The sequence below is a fragment of the Struthio camelus genome, chromosome Z, assembly GCF_040807025.1.
Source record: "Struthio camelus isolate bStrCam1 chromosome Z, bStrCam1.hap1, whole genome shotgun sequence".
Classification (NCBI taxonomy): domain Eukaryota; kingdom Metazoa; phylum Chordata; class Aves; order Struthioniformes; family Struthionidae; genus Struthio; species Struthio camelus.
The window spans coordinates 41,942,558-41,964,870 of record NC_090982.1 but is presented as its reverse complement, the minus strand read 5'-3'; the positions used below and the strand labels follow the sequence as shown (position 1 = coordinate 41,964,870).

Sequence of the window (22,313 nt, the reverse complement as noted above, 5' to 3'; positions counted from 1 at the left end):
TTTGCCCTCTGCCGTAGTTGCTCTTGGTCTCCAGGCTGTGGTGTAGAGACTTCTGAACGTCCCTGCACGTGGCCAGTGCCACCAGCACCTGGAGATTGCATGAAACAATGTAACCCAACATGCAGCAATTGGCATTGGTTCCATTTGGGAATTTTTAATACGGTGATTTGCTTTCTCTTTTTATTTGTCAGAATGGCTTTCTCCCATTTCTCTCCACCCTCCCCCACCCCCACACACCATTTTATTTGGGGGAGGGGAGCAGAAGGTGTGGATGTTTTTGAGCGCAGAGCTTTGCTCCTGAGGTTAAAGGAACGTAAAGATTGTTCAGGGTAATTAATGAAGAGTCAAGTCTTGTGAGTTAGTTGCATGTGTGTTTAACAGTATGTATTTGGGCAGCCGTGTGCAGCTCTTTGCCTCGTGAAATTAAGTATAGTGTTATGCACCAGTTCTTTGAATGTTATAGGTAGAACAATATCTAATGGTTTCTGATAAAGGAGATGAGAAGTTTTAATAATTTATCCAATGTATTTGACTGAGTTAAAATTAAATGCCTGTGTGCAGAGATTGTGATTTACTGTATGTACATCCCGTGCCTGCCACAATGAGCTCTGGCTTTTTGACAAGATAAGTTTTAAACAGCTGTAGAACACAGGATCCTTTTTATAAAGAGCATGTAAATATATGTAGATTGAGACAGACGTTTTGCTGCTCTAGTCAAAAATATTTTGGAGTTGCCTGGACTATGGTAACTGTTTACAAAGCAAAAGCATGTGTTAAGCAATTGAAAGTTTCAAAACATTTTAAAAGGAATTTTGGTGTGATATGTAGGATAAACTGCTATTTAAATAATCCTGGGTAACGTGAATTGTTCAACAAACACAACTGGGGGAAAATGCAACTGCGATCATATAGGGTTCTTAAATATTTGGCTCTCACAGCAGGGTAGGCAATTTTTCTAGTTTTGGTTTTCTCTAGGTGTTTTTCTTTAATGAGTAATACCTCAACAGTCAATTCTATATATACAATGGGAAAGATTCAATGTCTAGTGACAGGAAAAATGCACTGGTACTATAAGCTGTTAGTGGAGGAAAATCAGCCTATAATCTGGACAGTCCTTTCACTTTATTCACAGGAGAATGGTGGTTGTATTGATTTAGTTCTATGCCAACTCTTATTCGGTTTATCCACACAACAGTTAAGCAGGATGTTTTGCCCCCAAGAAATGGATCTGAGTATGAAATGTGATACCAGATGCTTTTCTGACCATTGCTTTTTCAGCATTTGCAACATCTAATACAAAGTTAACATAATGTAGCTTCTGCAAAAGCTTGAAGTTAAGCACCTTCCTCTGAGCACCCTTGTGCATTTGCTGAGACTGTAGAAGTCATCCTGCAATGAATGATATCTGGGCTAGCTGTTACGTTCATAGCTGTCTCCAATTGCACAGCTCCTGTAAGTAAAAGCCATTTTCATTTTTGCTGTCTTTTCACTATTTGATCTCTAAAATGCTTGTGCTTTGTAAGAGTTGCTCTCTTGTACAAAGACAGTCCTCCTAAGCTCCTGCCTTACCTGGAAGAGTTGGAGCATGCAGTCATCCTTTCCTTTGCAAGACTACTCCAGCAACTGAACATGAGGTTTCGTGAGGTGTTTTTTTTGTTTTATTTTTTGTTTTTTGTTTTTTTTTACCATTTCTGCCACCGCCAGCAGTGGTTTGCTTTGCGTATGCCTAAAGACAGCACCAGCACCGGCACCAAACATATGGCAGGGAAGGAGTTGGATATAAAAGACCATAAATATTAGTCAACAAAATTATATTGCTGTAAAAAGGCATATAGCCATCCAGGATGACTATCCTATTTGGACTCTGGTATGGCCTCAGCAGGGGTACTGTGTGGGTTTGCGTTGGTTGCAGGGTAGCTGTGATAGCTGTGACAGTTTGTTAACACCTTCTTCCACCCAGAACTGACAGTACTTTATTGAAAAGCTCAGCAAAGTAATTATATTTGAATCAACATTTGCAGCAGGTGCAATAGCGGTAAAATACTGCTTTGGGGAGAAAAAGGTATCGGTAGAAGTTACTCTTAATATTGATATATTGCCTGAAACTGAAGGCTGATAGCAAAGAATACATTTGGGGGGAGTATTTTTTCTTATAATTTTTCTTTTATACCTTTTCTTCTTCCATATTATCACTCTTCATGTCTTGCTTGTCTCTCTTTCCTGAATCTTTTTTTTTTTTTTCCTCTCAATTTTCTCTACCTCCCTCCAAGCACCTTGGCAGTGCTACAAATGTTATTCCAGGTATACATCTGTTGAAATGCTAGCAGGTTTATTTTTCTGAATGAGTCGGGTTGCTAGTTGTGGGGGAATGAGCTCTACTAGTACTTTCTTAAGCAGTGCACTACTGAGGTCCATAATCATATTTCAGATTTTTCTCCTCCTGTCAGCCCTGCAAAAAGCCTGTGCAAATGCTTTATCACGTGTAGTTAAGCGAGATGAAGAAGCAGAGTAATGTCTGCTCTTTCTATTCAAATATTCTGTTTTCACTGGTCTGTCTGTCAGAGCACAAAATATCTGCATGCAAAGCTTGCTTTCAGTAATCCAGACATGGATTTTCAAGGGTAAATCTGTGTTCTGTTAGAACCATTGCAAGAGCCTGTTCTGCTCTTTCAGTTTTTTTCCTTGTATTTTAATTATTCACGAGAGATTATATAGAAGGAGATTTTCTTATCTATGGTAAGACATAAATGTAATCAATCTTGATTTAAGAGTCTTTTAAGTTGGCTTTCATCTGAATCCCAGGCAAGTCCAGTTCTTGCAGCATAATAGCGCTATTCATCCTGCTGATCCAAAAAGTAAGCAAGGTAACTGGACTGTTGCTGTGAATATTATTTCTTTTGGAGAGCAAAGCAGCTGTGAAAGGATACAGACCCACTCTAAAATCTGTATTCAAATAGAAGTGAAGAAGCGAGTCCCTCTGGAGATGTGGAGCTGCACCTCTTGATGCAAGGATGTGACGGGGCAAGCGAAAGACTGCTTGCCGGAGCCACAGTTATTAAAGAGGGTGAGTGTTACTCTTGAGCAAAGACAGACTTGCATTGCAATGAAACAGAGGGGGAAGTTGCCTAATGGGCACTGGGTGGGTTGAATGTGACACGCAGAACGGAGCGTGGGAATGAAAAGCATTAAAAGGGTATTGTAGCAGTGAGTGGTCCTACGAACTCAGCTGCTGTGGGAATGATCAGTGCCATCAGCAGGCACTGGGGATCCAGCAGTCATGAACTGGCTTATGATACGTGTGGCCTCCCGTGACTGCACGGGACTTGGGCTCCCCTCCTGCAGGAGACAGAGAGGTCAAGCAGAGGCTGTTCATCTGGTGCAACAGGCAGGACTGGTGCATGTAGGAGCTGATGACGTTGTCTTGATGCCACCAAGAAGTGTGGTCACAACGTGACATTGCAAAGCAGCTTTTTCGGGTGTGATCCCTCTCACAGACTAAGAATTTGTCCCCCACTGTTATGCAGTGTCTCTTCCTCAGGTTACTTTCTACCATCCTAAAGAAGCTTCCTGAAGGCAAACAAAAAAAAAAAAAAGATCCTCTGGGTGAGTGAGCTGGGATGTAAGACTCTCTGCATCAGCCCTTGGCTGCCCTCAGGGCGCTGCTTCTAGGTCACAGCCACTCCATATTGGGTGCTCACCAGGTACGTACCTCCTTGTGCAGGTGTTCATCTGGGTCATGTGAGCGGTCTGCGTTGTACTTGTGTCCGTTATATGCGTTGGGTTTCTACTATGCAAATAATTCTGTCATTTTGAAAGAGCGATAAGTTAGTTTCCGTTCCTTGATTATCCCTCCAGTAGAAAAGCCTTTTTGAGAATATGGTTTGTTGGGGGGGATGTTAAAGGAAAGCATAGCATAGCTTTACTGTGTTTTCTGTAGCCAGAAACAACCCTATTCCATTGATTTTTATAGCATCTCAACATGTCTGAGTTGCTGGTTACTGTGTTTCACTGTGTTCTGACTTTCCAAACTCAAAGGCATGTATTTTTTCCATCCCTAACAGCAGCATGGTTATTCTTACCCCATTTAGCTGAAACGTTGCTTTTCCTTGGACTCGTGCCAGCTGAGCAGCTCATTATCGCCTGCCATCCTTATAGTGCTTCCCGGCAAAACCTTTGAACCCTTCTAGCTCCTGTAGCCAGGCACAGCCGCTGCAGTCAGAGCTCCTCAGCAGCTTCTGACTTCCCTAGCTGCCAGATTAAGCACCTAAGCTCCTCGTCATTCCCTATCTATTATTTTATTCCGGAGAGTATTCTTTTGTTTTATGATTAACGTGAAAGGAGTGGTTTAGCTGAAAACAATAGTGAGAGAAAAGGAGAACATAGCTCCAAAAACTGCTTATGTCACAAGTGCCGTGTTTAACTTGGTTTTGTTTCCTTACTAATTATCTCTTTGATGGTAGATCTCCGAACTTATTATCATGTTTTATTCCGTCATGTTATCACAGTTTATAGCCTGAAGTAAGTGATAGGATGATTGCTTTCCCTTTGCAAAGTTTTATCCATTTTTAAAGCTTTTATATTTGATTTAAAAAAAAACCAATGTGCGTGTTCTGACTTGAAGCTGTATTCCTAATTGGGAATTGAGTTAAAACAGTTATCAAGCTGTGGATATGAAAAATGACTGTGTGTCTTGGTTAAAGGTGAACCAAAATGTTTTCTTTAGCAGGATTAAAAAAAAAAAAAAAAGAATAGTTGTGGTTAAAATGTCATGAAGGCAAAAATGAGTAATCTCGATCATATCTGTTTCCTTCCTGCTCTGCAATCTTTGGAAAGCTACATTAGACCGAGATTTTTTTCATCTTCAGAAGAAAAGAAATAATATTTATTTAAAAAAAAATAATGGCAACAAGAGCAGCATTCTTCCTGAACTATATGTTGCCTCTGCCATAAATGTCTGACTGCCTAGAGGGCTGGCAAAATAGCCTGCCGTATCTTCCAGGTCAGTTAATAGCAATTCTCCTCTGTTGTCACTCAGCAACCTCATTCAGCCTTCCACGCTCAGTATTGTTCTTCATTACTCTCATCTGATATCATGCATGAGACCTTATTTTGATAAGGTGCGGTAATCCATTGATAGGACTATAATGTTCTGTTAGAAAATTTTCTCGTATTCTAAATGGCAGTAAAAGTCTTACTTTGCACTCACCTTCTTCTTCAAACATTTTTTTGGAGATGATCCGTTCTCTTTTTATGGTACTTTACAGTAACAATCAGTATCTTATGCATGAATGCTTTTATTCCTGCAAACAGAGGGGTAAAGTAATTTGTCTATATAAGACTGTCATTTGCTGTAAAAGGCAGAAACCTGGAGTGTGAAACATTTTTTCCTAGTCCGGTGTCTGACCTTGAATTCTCTGTGATCACAGCCAAAGTATTTAACCTCCCTGAGCCTCACGGCCCCTCAATTATCCAGCTCTGACTGAAGACCAATGTTTTTTAGCTCTGCAGTGAAGTAGTCTTGCAGATTTAAAATATTTATTATTTCACTTAAAAGAATATTGATCAACAGCACTTATTTATGAACCCCATATGCTCGTCTAGATTCCTGGAGACTTTACAAATGCTATCTTTAAAGGTCACTACTATTTCTAGGGTAGTCAATCTTGTCATGGATCAGTCCGAATAATAACTTTTGCGATTTATCCGTTTTCATCTGATAAACCTCACTGGAGCCTCTCAAAAGCAAAAAGGTACTTCTCATAGTGATCTGGATCCCATTTGTGTTGATAGTAGAGGATAATGCAGGCAGCAGAAACTCCAAACCTTTCACAAAGATGATAAGCACTTTTTTTGTTTGTTTGGGGTTTTTTTGATGAGGAAACTGAATAATAGAAAACTAGCACAGGGAGGGACCACAGGAGAGCAGTCCACACTGTCTCTAGATGTTTGCGTATACCTTTGTCCCATCTAACTGGTGTTGATCTAGTCTCTTCTAAAAGAGACTCTCTGCTGAGAGAAACAACATCTATCCTGACTTTTCCTTGCTGCAGTTCAGGGGCACCATTTCATATCCCCTCTACCAGGGTTTTTTTGAAGTATTCTTCTATAAGCAGATAGTAATTTCATATATATATATATATTAAATTTTTTTCTTGCATAAACGGAAATAATTATAGAAGCTGGGCTGATGTGTGTACTACAAAGGGAGCTGAATCTTTTTTTAGTAGAACTTTTTTTTCACCAAGCACACAAATTTGGATGGAAACAGATATTTTTGTGAATGCCTGCTAAATGGCTTTGGTCAATAAAAACCTCAAACAATTCTTTGAAACTATTGAACGTTTTTTCTAGCGAAGCACATTGAGATCTTTATTTGAAAGTTTTTGTTCTGAATATACTTTTAAAAGTTGTAGTGAACCCAAAGTTGCTTTCGTGTATCTAACATGCATTTTCAGTATTCAATAGTGCAATGAATATTTTGTTTGCGTACCTCTACTTGTTACCACGAGATGTCTCTGCTCTAGCATTTCCTGTGAGTGACCATGCTATAGGTGTGAAGTCACATCTGTAAGACAGGAGATTCAGTGAAGCTTAAGAAAGTGCTGTAAAACAGAAACGGTGTTTTTGTTTTAATGATCTCTTAATCAGTTTTAAGCTATAAATCAGCAGAAGGTTTATGCAGTTGGTGTATCACTCCCTGAAATTATTACAAAACTATTTGGGAGCCTTAAATACAATCTCTCCTTAGTGTCATTGAAGATTTAAAAGCGGAAGGTTGTAGGCTGGCTTTAGTTTGCTGTTTTATAATGGATATTTATATGCCTATTGTGCAATGATAGGTTTCTTGCTTAAACTAAGCGACAGTGGTCAGAATAAGTAGATGGGAAACAAGATTGAAGGCGTCTGTATAGAAAGATAAAGACAAAAAAGTGACTAAAAAGGAAAAGTAAAAATATAAATGGGAAAAAGAAGACAAAACTGCAGAGCTGTAGGATCAAATTCTGAGTAGCAGTGTAGAAAAAGCACATGATTGCGATTAGTTATCCGATAATATTAACTGCATCTTTCTCTTATAACATAGTCTTAAAAGTATTTGTGTATTTTCTTTCTTTCCCTCTCTTATCTGACATTTCATGACATACTCCTCCTCTGTCAGTTGTGATCAATACACTGTAATATGCTCCCTATGGTACTGCATTTGTTAGGATATAATTTGAAGCAAAGTAGTTCCTACCTTCCACACTTAGAGAAGTCAGCTTAGCATCCCTGCCTGCTTCAGCCCGCCTGTTATTCATGTTCTGGACGTTAGAGATTTACAACTCAATGGCTTTAGTCTCATGAGGCTCAATTTAATGGTAGTGTGTGTCAATTTGTGAAGTTTAAGAGATCTTGTCGTATTGAAGGCTTGCTTTAAATAGATTGAAAATGCTTCCTATACTCCATAAAATAGCTTTGCAGCCACAAAAGAAATACTGAGTTAAGTGTCTGACTCTTCGTTTCTGGATTGTAGTGCTATAGGAAAAAAACTGACCTTTCTATTGACTGCCTCTTTCCGGGAAACCACCTGAAACTACATGAAAGAAAAAATAGAATTCCTGAAACTTGAAGAAGAGGCTTGTGCTCTCTTCCCACTTTACCTCTGGACTAGCTCCTTTCCAGTTCTTAGATTTCGCAGTCTAGAGCCAACCTACGAAGTGCTTCTCGACATCTGCCCTTCTGGACTGCTGTGCAGAGTGGAGAGGTCACGGCTCTGAACTTGAGCGCTGCAGCAATCATTTTTTTTTCTTTGCGCAAAATGCGAAGCCTGGATTATGTTAAGCCTGTGCAGAAATTCTCAGAATATGGCTTTCTCTCACCCTGCTAATAATGCATTTAGGAAAAAGCCACCTTCTAAGAATTTAAGACTCATAACTGTTTAAAACCTTAGCAAATACCACAGTAAGTGTATACTATAAATGTCAGCCAGGTTTTATTTGGGGAGATGGGAATTTTTTTCTCTTCCTTTTTATGGAATAAAGTGAAGAATATCATTCAGCTGTAGCCCAGTGACCCTTTACTCTTATTAACAGAGGATCTGCCTATAACTTCTGATCAATGGCAGAGCAACGTGCTTCAGGAAGGGTAACCTCTCTCTGAGTTGTAGGAAATACTTTGGAAGTCAAGAGCCTCCATTCTTTTTGCCTTATTTATTTTGACTTCATTACATTATAAAGAAAAGTTGATCTCCATCCAGATATTTTTATTTGTGTTTATTGGCTCTTAGGGGACATAAAAATTTACTGCAATCAGAGTTGCTCGCGAAGACTTGAAGTTTTCTTTCGTTTTCACCTTTTGTTCAATAGGTACCAGTCCTCTCTATGTAATCTCTGCCATCTTTAGGCTTGCCTTTAAAAACTGTACTCTTGGCTAACTTGAATTTCTGTGCTGGTTCTCTGCCTCATCTTGCAGATAGTGCCTGTGAAGTTGAACAGGAGAAGTGCTCCAGGATCTCTGAAACTGCAGCTGCTTTTACCTAGGTCAGCGCTCCCTTGCTCCTGAGACCAAGCAGAGTCCAATTTATTTTGTGTGCTGACTTTGACAATGAGAGAGCGGCTGCTTAACTACTTGACCAACACCAGATTCCTGTCATGATTTTCTTTTATTAGGAAAGGGTGTTTTTTGCTTTGCAATTCATTTTCGTACTTTATGACATGAACTTGAGATTTTCTTTTTAAACTTATTTAAAAGTATATTGAAAAGACCATTAATCTCTCAAGCTTTCTTTAAGACGCAATGAAAATACTCGCCTGGTATAAAAGACTGATTAATACATTGAGGGGAATATTGTTACATCGTGGTCTTACTCATCCAAAGTGTGTGCGTTTTCTCTGCTGTTAGTATTTTGGTCGATTTGCTGATGCCATTCTGCCCATGCAGAGCAGCAGCAGGATGTGCCAAGCAGCGTGCGAGCAGTCCCAGAAGGAGGTTTGTCAGTCTCGGCTCATTCTCGTTTCCTGTCAGAGCTCTCTGCAGCTGACAAATCTCTCCCTCGTTTCCACATCTTTGCTCACCTCCTTTTGCCAGTGTGCGACGTGTTACGAAATTGTAGCCTGATGTTCACCCTGACCGTTTTTTGCTCCTTTCTGGAGCAGGCGGGAGGGAAAAACCCCTGGAGTACCATATTCCCCACTGCAATTTTAATGAGCCTCTTTAGAGACAGAGACTGGTATGCTCCAAGAAGATGGGCCAGAAGCACAAATGAAATGAAAGGCATTTAGTATTATGAAAGCCTGTGTGGTTAAGTCTGCCTATAAGAAAGTCAAGGGTGAGAATGTATTTTGAGACCTGCATATAACATCTTTGAGAAAAGATGAACTTCTTGAATTAAAAAGCTCTTCTCTTAGCAGATCTTTCACTTGGGGAGAATCCTAAAAATTAGGCTGTTGAGATCCTAAAGCTGCCAACAGCGGCGCATGGTTAATTTTATAGATTCATCAGCCTGTAAGACCTTGGGAAATATCGTCATCTGATCTGGACACTTGTCTGTGTAGACCAATTAATCTTCTGAATGGGAATTTAAATTTTAGGGGAAAAGACTTGATCCTGAGTTAAGAATTGCCAGCAAGGCAGACTCTGTTATGATTTGTTACACTTAGCGTTATACTGTATATATAGTTTGATTTTGAACAGCATCAGCTTCCAGCCACTTGATCTTGTTCTTCATCTATATCTGCTATTTGGGGATTATTTAAGTTGGTTTTGTTAGTTACTTATGGATTGTGATTATATCTCCCTTTAACCTTTTTGTTTGATGAACAAAATGGATTGAAATCCTGCAGTTTGTCACAAGGCACGCTTTCCAACTTTATTGCTTTTCAGTGGCTTTTTCAAGCTCTCTTCGATTTATCAACTTACATCTTTAAGCACTGACATCAAACTGAATGTAATTACAGCGTGCTAAAGGTTCTTTGTTAATTCGCTCAGGAGCAACACTGGTCCTCACAACCACACTATTGAGCGAAGAACTGATGTTCAGCTTTTTGTCTACTGTGATTTCCAAGTCCTTTTTGGAGCTGTCACTTCCCAGGATACAGTGACCCATTCTTTAAGTATTGACTGTGTTCTTTATATTGCTTCTGTGTGGACTGTCAGAAAATAGGCTGTAGCGGTGTCCCTGTGGGAGCAGGCAAACAATCTGTAATTTACTTGCAGTCTCAGCTAAGACATGCCTATGTGATTATGATTTCTCTGTAATGTTATGAGAGTTGTCATTCAGTCTTTCATCTATTTAATTCCTGTCGTGGTATTTTATAGTCTTTGAGTTTCTTAATTTGGAGTTTTTGTGGTATTAAGTTAGACATCCTACAGAAGGCTAAGTATATTGCGTTCGTGTTACTTTCATCAGCTGCATATGTAATATTACTAAAGAAGATGTTTTTAGTTGGACAGGATTGGTTTTGGATAAACTTGTGGTAATTAGATTTACAGTTCTTCCTTTCAGTTCTTGATCAAGCGAGTCCTAGGTTAGCCAATCTGTGATTTTTGGCTTCCGTAACATTTCTCACTTGCTCAAAGTATAACGTGCTCTTAGGCTCGCAGGAGTATAGCAGCTGTATTCAAAACATTTGAGTCACTGCAGCCAAAAAAATTTAAGATATTACATTTTGAAGATTTCTCATTCTCTTTTCTTTCTTGGCCTCAGAGCTGCTTGGCAGCCCACGCTTCTAAGCCAGTTCTTGCATTTCTCATTTTACTGTTGTTTATACATCTTCAGTCACAGATGCTTTCAATTATCACATTATCATTTTTACAGCCTGCCATTTCTCCATGGCATTTTATCTGAGGTCAGCAAAGGATGCTCAGTCCGCTAGGATCAATTTGTTCCAAAGGCACAGAAAGCTATAATATTGTAATAGGACTAGCAGTTAACGGGATACTAACCACTTGCATTTGATGCACAAGAAACAGCACAGTTTCTCTAACAGAACAATTTGTTCCTTTGGCTCCATGTGAGCAGTATACTGTGAATTCCTTTAATCGAAAAGGTTTCACTCTTGCATCCATTCGTATTTTCTAGGTATCCCGTTCTTACTCTCATCATATTTTTCTAACCTTCTTTCAGGAAGTACTTAGTTGTTATATTGCATTAGTTTGCAAAACTGAAGTAGAATCTCGTCTTCAGCTGTTGTCGATATGTTCTCTTTGTTGAAACTTATTTCTGATGGACTTCTGATGGAAGTATTGCGTGATGTTTGTTGTATAGTGTTTATTACATGATGACATGGAAAACATTAGAAATACATGTACGATATGAATCTACTAATAAAAACAATACAGAGTTCCAAGAAATGCTTGTGGGCTTGTTTTTACTGCTGTTTCAACATTGACCTTAAAACATTTTTCCTCTTTGGTTTAGTTTTTAGTAGGGGGCCTGTTCCTCTGCAGCTGTAAATTAGAAAAGTAATGACGTTGACTTGTATTGTTGTACAACTCTTCCCAGTTTGGTGAATATCACAGATTGCTTTCACTAATTTAATTCGTTTTTGATTGAGTTGCAATGGGCAATAGTGTATAATACTTAGTCACAGCGTTTCATTCTTAGAGTAGCAATACGGGCTGTGATTCCCTGCTTATTAATACGAGGTCTAGGCATTACTGTGTCACCTGATTGCACAATTAGATTTCCATCAGGCGTAAGTCCATGGCTGCCTTCCTGTCTGTTTTGACAAAACAGACTCATAACTTTATGATGATTACCGGAGAACAGGCAATACGTGCTAGACAAAGTATTTGTCAAAAGACTGTTTTGTCAAAACTCTTTCAAAATGTTTTGAACAAATTTGGGTGGAGTGTGTTCATATTGATTTAGTGCTTAACGTGGACTACTTAAATCAGTGGTTTAAGACTTTTTGTAAAATAATGGCCTTGTTAAAACATACTGCCATGATCACAAACGATCATCGGATTGTATCTTTAGACATAGTCAGAGCCTACAGAAAATCAAGCTAGTGTTTCTATGACAGTTTTTTTCATGTACTGAAGAATTGCCTCATGGTGATCAAATAGATCTTTTAACAAGAGTATTCAGCAGGTGGGGTTTTTTGTTTTGGGGTTTTTTTTGGGGGGAGGGGGGTTGTAATGGGGCAGCAATGACCACGATTTGTGTCATGTTACTCTCATTTTCTGGAAAAGTATGTGTTATATCATGAGAGAGAGATGGTCAGAAATTAGCAGCAGAGTGTAGGAATTCCTGGCAAACGAAGGAAAGAGGCAAAAGGAATAAAGTAGGGGAGACTTTTTGGGAAATGCTGGAGCGATGACTACATGTCGAAAAAGCAGACTAACAGAAAACCAGTGCATTTGAAAGACGTTGGAGGACATTTGAGCAAACATCTGACAGGAAAGATTAGAAGTAGGGCTACAAAAATTACCACAAGCTAAACAGGGTGCAGTTTGCAGCGTTCAGACCAGGCTGTGGAAGCTATTCATGTTCGTGCCCTTTTCCCTGTAAGAAATGCCAGGCTCAGGATGTCGCTGTATGGAGGGATCCCTTCCACAAAATAAGCTCCCCTCTTCTGTTGAGGGGTTAGCTATGCTGGACTTTGCCGGAGTGAAAAAATGGAGACTGAGCACTTCAATGCCTTGCTTACTTCACAGAAATTCCTTGTCTCATGAGATGTCTTCTGGAGAAAGTTCAGAGGCTTCTAATTGCAAAGTGCAACCTGCTGACGTACTGCCTTGTGCCTAGGTAAGGAAAACTTGACTTCAGTCTTGAATCTTTGTGAAAACTTTCAGTACGTTTCTGTTGCCCAGACTTGCCATCCCAAACCGTATTTCAGCTTTTTAAAAAATTGTGTGGCATTTGAGTAAGTGTTGGATCAGGGAAAGCAAATACTTATCAATTAAGTTATTCTTTTTATGGCTTTCAGTTTACTTTTTTAATGAGAAACACAGTGTAAGAATTTTGAGTTTATTAAAAATATGATAGAAACAGTGTATTATTATATTGCCATTCCCTGTGATACACTTTGATTTTTCGCTTTGTTTGGGTTGTATTGCACTGTTTTCTAAATTGTGATAGTTTCATGTTTTGGATTTGCATGAGCGTGAATTAGTGAAAACCTGTATCCCATTGTCTCTGACTAATTCTGGTTATATCTTGCAGCTCAGGCTTCTGTTTGCTGGAGAGATTCTTCTTTCTGCATTGACGCCTTCTTCTGTGTTGTTCTTCACACTATTACTTCTGACTCATAGACTAAATGTCTATGAGAACCTGGTAAGTGCTTGTCAGTTGTAGCTTTATGTGATATGACCTTCATTTTGTTCTGGGAAGGATCTTGAAAGTGATGGCGAGAGGAGGCTTTTTCTTTATCTGATCTTACACATTGCTTAGAAGATGTGATAAAATATGGTATTGGTTAAGAGGTACTGATGATTTACTCAAGTGTTTTATGCAATCCTCTTTGTTTCCAGGAAAATGTAGTTGGTTTCGTCTAAACATACAGGAATTGAATACCAGGAAACAGTCTAATTAATAGTTTAGTTTTTCTCATAGTTCCACGTCTAAGTCAACCATTATTCAGCACCAGAACTCTCTATTCTCACTTTCCTCAGAGTTACTCCACCAGTTTTTTCTAGCATGTCTTGTGCTTTATTCTTTCCTTAACTGCATCTTTTGGTTTTCTCTGCACGTGTGCACAAATGTTAAAACTGCAATCAAGTCAGTCCTCCCACTTCAGCATTAGCCCACATAGTTCAAACTCCTGAAGGGCTCCTAGTGTGGCATGTGGTTTTTATTGTCTCCAGTTAAAGGGACATTTCACTGTTTCCTTGGGCTTCAAATGAAAAGTGTCTCTGTTTACCAGTTTCAATAAGGTTTCTCCTAAACCACCATATCATTGTTGCTTTCAAGACTTTCTAAATTTAAAGAGTTAAACAGGCAGTGTTGATTATACATGTGTTGTGGGAAGAACAAAGTAATGAAATGCATGTGTATGGTGTTTTTTAAAGGGAGAGAGAAATTCTTGGGGAAAGCACTTCTATAGTCGTCTTGCTTTCCCAAGTCCCAGAACAGTAAGTGAAGGAGGAAAAAATGATTTTGTTTAGAAGGAAGGCTACAAATTCTTATTTGGTCATCCAAGAGTGAAATTTGATGGGTTAGGATGACTCTTCTGCGTAAGTAAGAAAGAAATCAATTTAAACCATGGAAATAAGTTAAGTTCTCAAATGCACTCAACTACCATAAACACTGAGAAATTTCTGCAAAACTCCATGTATGCACTGAATGTCACTACTGCTATATGATAGTTCTGCACTGCTCTAGTTCTAATGATAGCACACAGTTTTCCTACACACAAGGTAGGAAATATAAACGATGGTAAATCAGGTTCTCAGACAAGAGAGTATTTTATGTGTTTCTGAGCAATCAGAGAATCATAAAAAGGTATGTGAGAAGTAATTTTTACTTCACCCTGGAAGAATTTCTGGAAGTGTAATACTTATCTGTTTTTTTCTTCTTTCCCTGATAGAACCTTATCTAATAAGTCAATTTGATCTTGAAAAGCTTTCTGAAAAAAATTAGGTAACTGTTAGGTTAGTTTGTACTGCCCTTGCATTGTGCACTTGTTACAAACTGTGCTGTGCTTAAGCAGGATTAACAGACACTGCACTTTAGCCAGAACATTTTATCTTAATTAAAAAAATACAACCAAGATAACCTTTTACAGACACTAATTCCTCTATTTTTAAAGACTAAGGGATTTGGTATGAATAACAGAATGTCTTGGTGGGTTGCCATAATTTGTTGACCTTGAAAATCTTGAAAAAAGTGTGAATCTGCGTATTTTTGCTGTTATCAACATTTCTTAATTTTTCTGACTCTAATAAGGATGCTGCTAAGACAACCATTTTGCTATCCTTTAAAGCCCTAATGAAATTACTTAAAAAAAACATAAAATCTTAGACTAACATTAATTTTCATTATTGCCTAAGAATTGCAATTAGTCAACATGATGTGCTGCTTTAATCTGTTATCTCATTCTCTTTTATATTGTCTTTGGAGCTCATAACTATCAAAACATTTTAAAAATTTGTTTTATTATCATTTTATTCCTATGTTTATTCCTAGTTTTCGTAGTCAGTAATGGAAATAAGTCTAATTTAATAATAACCCCAGTTACTGCTTTTCTGCTATATGCACAGAATACGAGAACTGAATGTTAAGAAACGCATGTGAAAAATGAAATTGTAAAGGCAAAATGATAAATGGAAGAATTTCTTCTGTTATTATGCTGTGGCTGTCACCAGGAAAGACCAGATGAGTGTGAGAAGACCCTGCTGTCCTACCATGGGAAGCTAGAAGGAGAAGCTGCCTGGCTTTGACTTTTTGGAGCAAACTCGTTCCCTCGTCCTGGAGTTTGAGGTCATGGTGTTGCAGCTTGGAGGAAGTCTGGCTGGGTAAATATCACAAGACAGGGGCTGTGAGTTGTCCCATGAGGGTGAGTAGGCTGAGCAATGTGGGAAAAACTCTAGTTGTAAAAAAAGACAAGACTGATAAAGGGCAGACATGGTGATGGCCAGTGGCTTGTGCTGCTGGCAGCAGGAGTGACTAAATGCCCAAGAAAAAGGTGGACTTCTAAATCTTAGTGTCTTACCCAGGAGGGTACCCAGCAGGCTGTTATTGCCTGCCTTTCTGCATACACGTAAGGTCTCCTGCGTACTTGGGACAAATACTAACTTTATCTCAAAACTAAGCTGTAGAGCATACAAAAACATACCAGCTACATCAGCCTCTAGATGAAGAAGAGGGTTATCTAGTTTCGGCCGTGCAGGTGGCACAGTAGTAGCACTGCCTGAACTCACCTCCGATTCTCTCAGTAGGCATGCATCACTCATGAGAGAGCTGTGTAGGGGAGTGAGCAGAAAAATACCGTGTGCTTTGCTGATTCAGCTCCTTTTGTTAGTCTTGGGACCAGGTCTGTGTGTCAGCACACAGCACTACCCTGTTGTGCTGTTGAGCTCTTTCAGGCTGTATAATACACCTCTCCTTGGACTCCATCTTGTTGTTCATTGCAATTGCTGTTTAGAATTAAAACTCTGCAAATTAAGCTTGTAAGACTATTTTAAGTTGCTTATAATTTCCTTATCTTTCGTAGTTAGACTGTGGTAGTGGATGCTAGATTTGTGTTTCTGCTTTATTTGTTTTGGAAACTGCAAATGAACAAACTGTTTCTGACCAGGAGAAATAGGGAAAATATTATTTGTTAGCCCATATCTTAAAAAAAAAAAAAAATTCTGTTTTGGAAAATGCTACCACGTATGTGTTTGTGTGTATGTGTGTGTGTATATACATATATATTTATATATACCTGACTTATTTTGTTAACAGGCAGTAGATGGAGCGCCCTAAAGAAGCAGTTCAGGGGACCTGACCATTCTGTAGGAAATACTTAGATTCAGTAGGTGTTACAATAAAAAATGAACACACATGCATATCTCCAAGGGAAATGAAATTACAAATAAAGTCAGGCTGATCCTTATTTTAATTTCCCTATACAAGGTGACAAGGACTCCTCATACTTGATGTGTGCATTTGGGGTTTAAAAAAAAAAAAAAACCCACATACTTCATGTATGCATTTTGGGTAAAAAATCGTGGGGAAAATACCTGCTTGTGACACTTCTACCGTTTCCCTGGCTAGCCAAATCAGCGGTATCTGAATAAGAATAATGGTTGAAAAAAAGAATCATAAGTGGAGGGAGCAAGAGAATTCAATAACAGATAACAGAAAACAAATGAGCTGTAGTAGTAGCAGTGTTATTGTTTAGCTTAGCTGTTAGAATATAAGTTTTATTGAACTCTGTTTGCATCAGAAATGCTGCAACATTTGCCTAGACTGAAGAGCCTCTGTGCCACAGGACACTGGGTTATGTTGTCGAAGCCATTGAAAAGTCCAGTCTATTAACACCATTAGGTTTCCATGCTCTGCCAGGATGCTTCTGGATATGCTGTAGGTAATCATTTGAGATTAACCTTGTACTGCATTTTATATGTTGTGGATGACCACTGGTAAAGCAGCTGTACTCAGCTCCTGTTCCCATTATTTTTGAAAGATCTGAATATTTTAGCATACCTGAATATCTGTTCAGCAGAATCATTTGGTAAAATCTTCACTCTCAGGCTTAATGGAATGTCATTCTGCAATCCTGGTTTTTGGGATGCCCATTATGGACCAAATCAATGATAGTCAAGCTTTTGCTTCAGTATCTTTCCCCCCAGCAATGACACAGCGGGAATCACATATTAGATCTGTCCTGAGAAAGACACATCTTAAAAACCTTCCATCAGATCAAAGAGAAAAAGAGATTTTTTTTTAAATCTATCTATCTTTTATTTATTTATTTTTTTGTCTTCCTTCTATTCCCTTCTTCCTTTGCCCACCCCCCCTAATATATACTCTAGCATCTGGGACCCATGCAGCCTATAAGTTTATCATGTGTTGAGGCCAAAATAAATGAATACATGAAATTTCAGTTTTACTGGAGACACGTACATAATCTATCTGACCTCTCCGCAGTCAGGGCAGGTATGTTGGATACCTGTCTGCCAGTGTGCTTTTTGGAGCAATGCTTAGCCCTAGCGAAGATACAACCTTGTATCAGTAAGAAGTTTCAACCTAGTGAAGGAATTTGTCTGTCAAAGCCAACATGTCAATGCCCAGTTTTCCAATAATGTTTGCATTATAAAAGCCTTCATAATCTTAGGGTACTGATAGGTACAGCAGCTTCTGCTTAATTATTAGAAGGAAGTTATTGCATTCTATTGTTTTAACTCAGAAGAGCTGCAGTATTTGCCTAGACTGAAGATGCTGCAGGACTCTGGATCATGTTTTCGAAGCACTGAAGAGTCTAGTCTATTAACAATCATAAAAGAACTGCTTTGAAATTAAATGCCGTTTTCAATACGTTAACATGATACTTACTGGAAACAATTTTTATTTACTGTATAAGAGTTTAAAAACTAGTCCAGAAAAACAAGAGAAATATTAACATACATGTGCTGACATTTAGTTTAGTTTATGGCAGCTCACCTGAAATGGCTTTACAGAAATCTAAGGGGTTAATGTCTGTCGGGTTAGCCTGTTACTTGAATCTGAAATAGCTCATGATGCTTCTAGCAAAGTGCAAATATACAACAGCCAAGCAATTAAAAGGTTTATTATCATGGCAAATGTACTTAACGTGTTATACAATTTATATGCAATTTGTTTCAGCCTACTGCCTCCTAACTGGAATCGGGACGTGATATATATTCTTTGGGATATGGCCTAGAATTTCTGACTTGTGATTAAACAGCACTTCTCTACGGAAATTGGATTTTTTTGGCAGAGAATAACTGGATTCAAGAAAGCAGCTTGATCGTGAAAGTTCTGGGCAGTTCAGATCATCTTTATCAGGTCGGAAAACAGCAATAAATCTTCCCCCTCTCCTGTACAAGCTGGGAAGATAATTGGCGGGTTCATTACCTTTCCTTCATGCCAAGAGCTGAGTACAATTTACCCCTATGTGCCCTATATGGAAAGGGGTGCATGCATAGTTCTGCTTGACTTTGTCGTGTCTTTTGCAAAAGTATTTATTGTGCTATTTCTTTGCAATTTTCCTCTTGCAACTATTTAGAAAAAAGGTGACAGTTATCTGCTGTCCAGAGAGAAGCTTTTGCCTATGAATAAGAAATTATTTGGCCACCAAGGCTTGTAAATGCCAATGAAACACACATTGTATGAAGAAAATAGCTCCCAACCACGGTACGGACTATGAACGAGTCTAAACAAATCACTTGTTAATCATATTTAGTGCTTTCATTAACGCTAATTTGACACTTGTTTTCTCTGTTCTACTCTTACGGCATTTTTATTTCTACCCTTACAGCATTGTTCCCATATGCTCCACAATGTTTTTTGTTTTATATTGACAGAGAAAAAATAAAACGTACACTAAACAATCTCTTGAGCATTTAAGTTTTAGGAAGAAATAGGGGCTTTATTTTCTTACTTGTTCTTGGCTAAGCTGAATTTAAGAAGCTCTCAAAATTTTTGAATCTAGCCCTTCCATAAACTTCTGAAAAAATACTGTATTGGATGCTACCAGCATGTCTCATTTTAAGAGAATCTGCATGTTTAGAAATAGAAGGAACATATTACTGAATCATAATAATTAAAATAGAAACTTTGTTACCTATAAAAATATATAAGGGACTTAGATTCATGCTTTTGTAAGAGGAGGATAGTTTAAAGGAATATGACTGAATTTATAACATCTGAGAGTTATATCTGAAAAAATATATCTGACAGATATATTTTGAATGAGTGTCTCATTTCTTTGGCAGGAATTATTTTTGTGAGAGGTGATAATTGTAGGCTCTTCCATAGCCAGACTGCGAATGTAGCTGCAGGACAGACTTCATCAGAGTGTACCCAAAGAAAGCTGAAAAAACTTTGCAGGAACAAGCTATCCATCAAATCAATCTTAAAGAAAAACCTTAAATATTTGAATTTTTAACAAAGCATAAAACCCAACTTTTCCATGCTAGTCAGACCAAAAAAGGGGGAAATGATCTGAAATGAGCTGTGTTTTGCGAGGAAAGGTGAAAGAAAATAAAATGAGGAAAAATCTCAATGATATTGTTTAACATAAATGAAAAAAAGTTTGATTTATTTGATGTATTGTGAAACAAAATGTTTTACTTTCATCTTGGGCCTTTCCACAAGTCAAATGGGGACAAATGAAACAGTTATTAGAATGAAAAGATTTTAAGGAACATTTTTTCCGCTTGAGAACACTTCAGTACCTGCAGTGATCAAGGGATTCAGTCGTATTCCTTAATATTGATTTATTGCATGTTCCTCAGATGGACCATTTTCTTGCATAATTAATAAGGAGAAGATGATATGTTATCTATAACATAGTGAAATGGATGAAGAGCACAAAGGGCACAAACTAGTCATGTCATTTGCATCTGAGTCATGCTTAGGTCAAGAAAAGAAAATATCACAAATGTTGTGAACCATCTCCTTCTGTTTCATAAGCTATAATATAGTCATAAGATATTTTCTTTCCTTTTTGTAGGTAGGCAGAGTTACTCCTTTCTTATTGTCTGGCTTTTGAACACCATGCAGGATTTCCTGGTTTGCTGTGCTTTTAAATTTACTGAGAAAGTGAATCTGTCCACTTTTTCGTTTATCACTTTTATACTGTACTCTCTTTTTTTCCATTCCAGTAATAGATTTTATTTTGAAGGCACGTTATGAGGCAATAGGCAATTTAAACATAACTACTTCTTCTACTGTACTTTCCATAAATGATGTGTATATGTATATATATTAAAAGTCTGGGTTATAAGCAAGAGGCACGCTCACTTAGAAAGTCCCCACTCTTGTGACTGTAGTAAAGAAACGACGTACGTAAACCAAACGAGAAAATCCTGACTGTAACCAGTGTCTGGAAACCATCCGGCAGGCTCTGATCATACAACTGTGGATGGGCTTCCCCCGAACGCGTGCCCCCTCTGACATCCGTAACACTGCACAGTGATGCTGCTCGCGCTCTCCAGAGGACATTTATTAGGATGCTGCCTTCAAGATAGTTTTCTTCCTCGGGTCCTCAGGGTATGAGCCCTGTGTTCATCCCTGCTGTTTCTTTCCCTTATGTTCTTCATAAGAATCTGAGCTGAGTTGCTTTGGCGTTCTCCTTAAGCGCGGTACGCCCTGGTGGTCTGCAGGATCCTTACAGCTTCTGCGCTGCTCGTACTCTGAAGCAAACGTGCTCGCTGCTGTTCTGTGGTTTGAGTAACGCAATAACGATTATATCAAGAGAAGGTTCACATCCATATTTCATTTTTATCAGTATTGACCACAAATATTTTTATGACAGGTTTGTCCCCCTCTTTCCTCTCCCTTTATTTTAGTGGAAATTTAATTTAAGAACAGAAAGTTGTGGGTTTTTTGCATATAAAATGCTGAGGATTCTGCCATTTGCTTTGTAAGTTCCTTGTTCATCCTGAGCAGTCAGTTCTGCGCGAGGCAGTTTCTCTGGACATCTGAATCTTATCGTGGATTAAATAACAAACCAACCAACCCAGGGGAAAAAGGCAAACCGAAAGCTTCTGGCTTTTTAGGCTTGGTTCCTGCCGCTTTGAGGTAGCTCAGTCTGAGCTGAGAACGTGCTCCCCTTGGTGTGGCAGGCGGGCGCTTTGCCTGTCTTTTCTCTGAGACCTTTCCTTAGCTTCACATTTCAGACATCCTTCTGAAGGTTGTTCCTGATGCGATTTAACTCTCCAGCAAACACACTTAAATTGCTGCTAGTTGAGGAACCCTCTTGAAAGGGGTTTTTCAGTGCCCTTCCCTTGCCTTTAGCAAGTGGACTGGTTTACCTAGCGCTAGTGCTTAAGACTTGCTTAAAGCAGGCAAAAGTGTTTCTTCTGTTTTCATTTGTGAAGCTGTTCGTAGCGCTTCTCGCCAGCGTGGACTCCGCTGCGGCTAACTGTGCCATGGCTGCTGTCACGCTAGAATACCCCTTTATCTCGGAAAAGGCTCAGGCGCCTATTTTGTTAGTGTAGGCTGAAGAGTAGACGGCGGCTGTCAGCCAGCTGTGAGGATTTCTAAAATCCGGACGGCTCAGTGTTCATAAAGAAGCACAAAAGTATAGAAGAACCTCAAGTAATCCCAGCTTATATCCCAGAGAAAGGTAGCGAGCAAAATGCTTCTGGACCCCTGAAACCTGCAGGCATAGGAAATAACTTTTTCTGAATTCGTGAGATCTGTTTGATTTACCTGCATCATACAGGAAATCTTTTAATGACAGAACAGTTGGGGTTGGAAGGGACCTCTGGAGATGATCTGGTCCAGTCCTTCTGATACAGGAGAATACATCAGCACCCAGACATTTTTTTGCATCTCTTTGTTTCTGAAAGACTCTGCAATACTGCTATGCCTATGCATAACGGTGTGTTTAAGCTTTGCCTATTTTACAAGCCATGCCCTCACTGCAATCAAGTTTGGGTAATTCTCCTAGCTCCAGTGGTTCTTGATTTCCACTTGGGTCAATTGATGATCCGATACTCTTGGGGTGAAAGTGGAAAGGCAAAACAGGATTTTATCTGTCTTTGTTTACGGATGCCTTGCGATGTGGTGAAATGTTCACTTTTTCATTCTCATCTTCCACAGATAGCTGTCTGAGTCAGAAAACTGTGTTAGGAAGTGTAGAAGTGGACATTTGCCAAATTTTCATTTAATTTATACAGTAAAAATAAACTAAATTAGTATGCTCTGTCACTGAAAA

General features: G+C 38.8%; 1 long non-coding RNA gene across 8 annotated transcripts in view; it reads left to right on the top strand.

Moving 5' to 3' along the window:
- The first annotated feature begins 3,149 nt into the window (after positions 1 to 3,149).
- LOC138064737 (uncharacterized) overlaps positions 3,150 to 22,313 on the top strand; it is a 63,266-nt gene continuing 44,102 nt past the window's right edge. For 5 of the 8 annotated variants that reach the window (XR_011137987.1, XR_011137988.1, XR_011137982.1 and 2 more), the window contains exons 1-5: positions 3,150 to 3,701; positions 12,637 to 12,727; positions 13,145 to 13,255; positions 15,286 to 15,435; positions 18,251 to 18,433. This is a non-coding gene — a long non-coding RNA (uncharacterized lncRNA). The remainder of the gene's footprint in view (positions 3,702 to 12,636; positions 12,728 to 13,144; positions 13,256 to 15,285; positions 15,436 to 18,250; positions 18,434 to 22,313) is intronic. The other 3 variants (XR_011137984.1, XR_011137985.1, XR_011137989.1) reach the window with 2 other exon arrangements.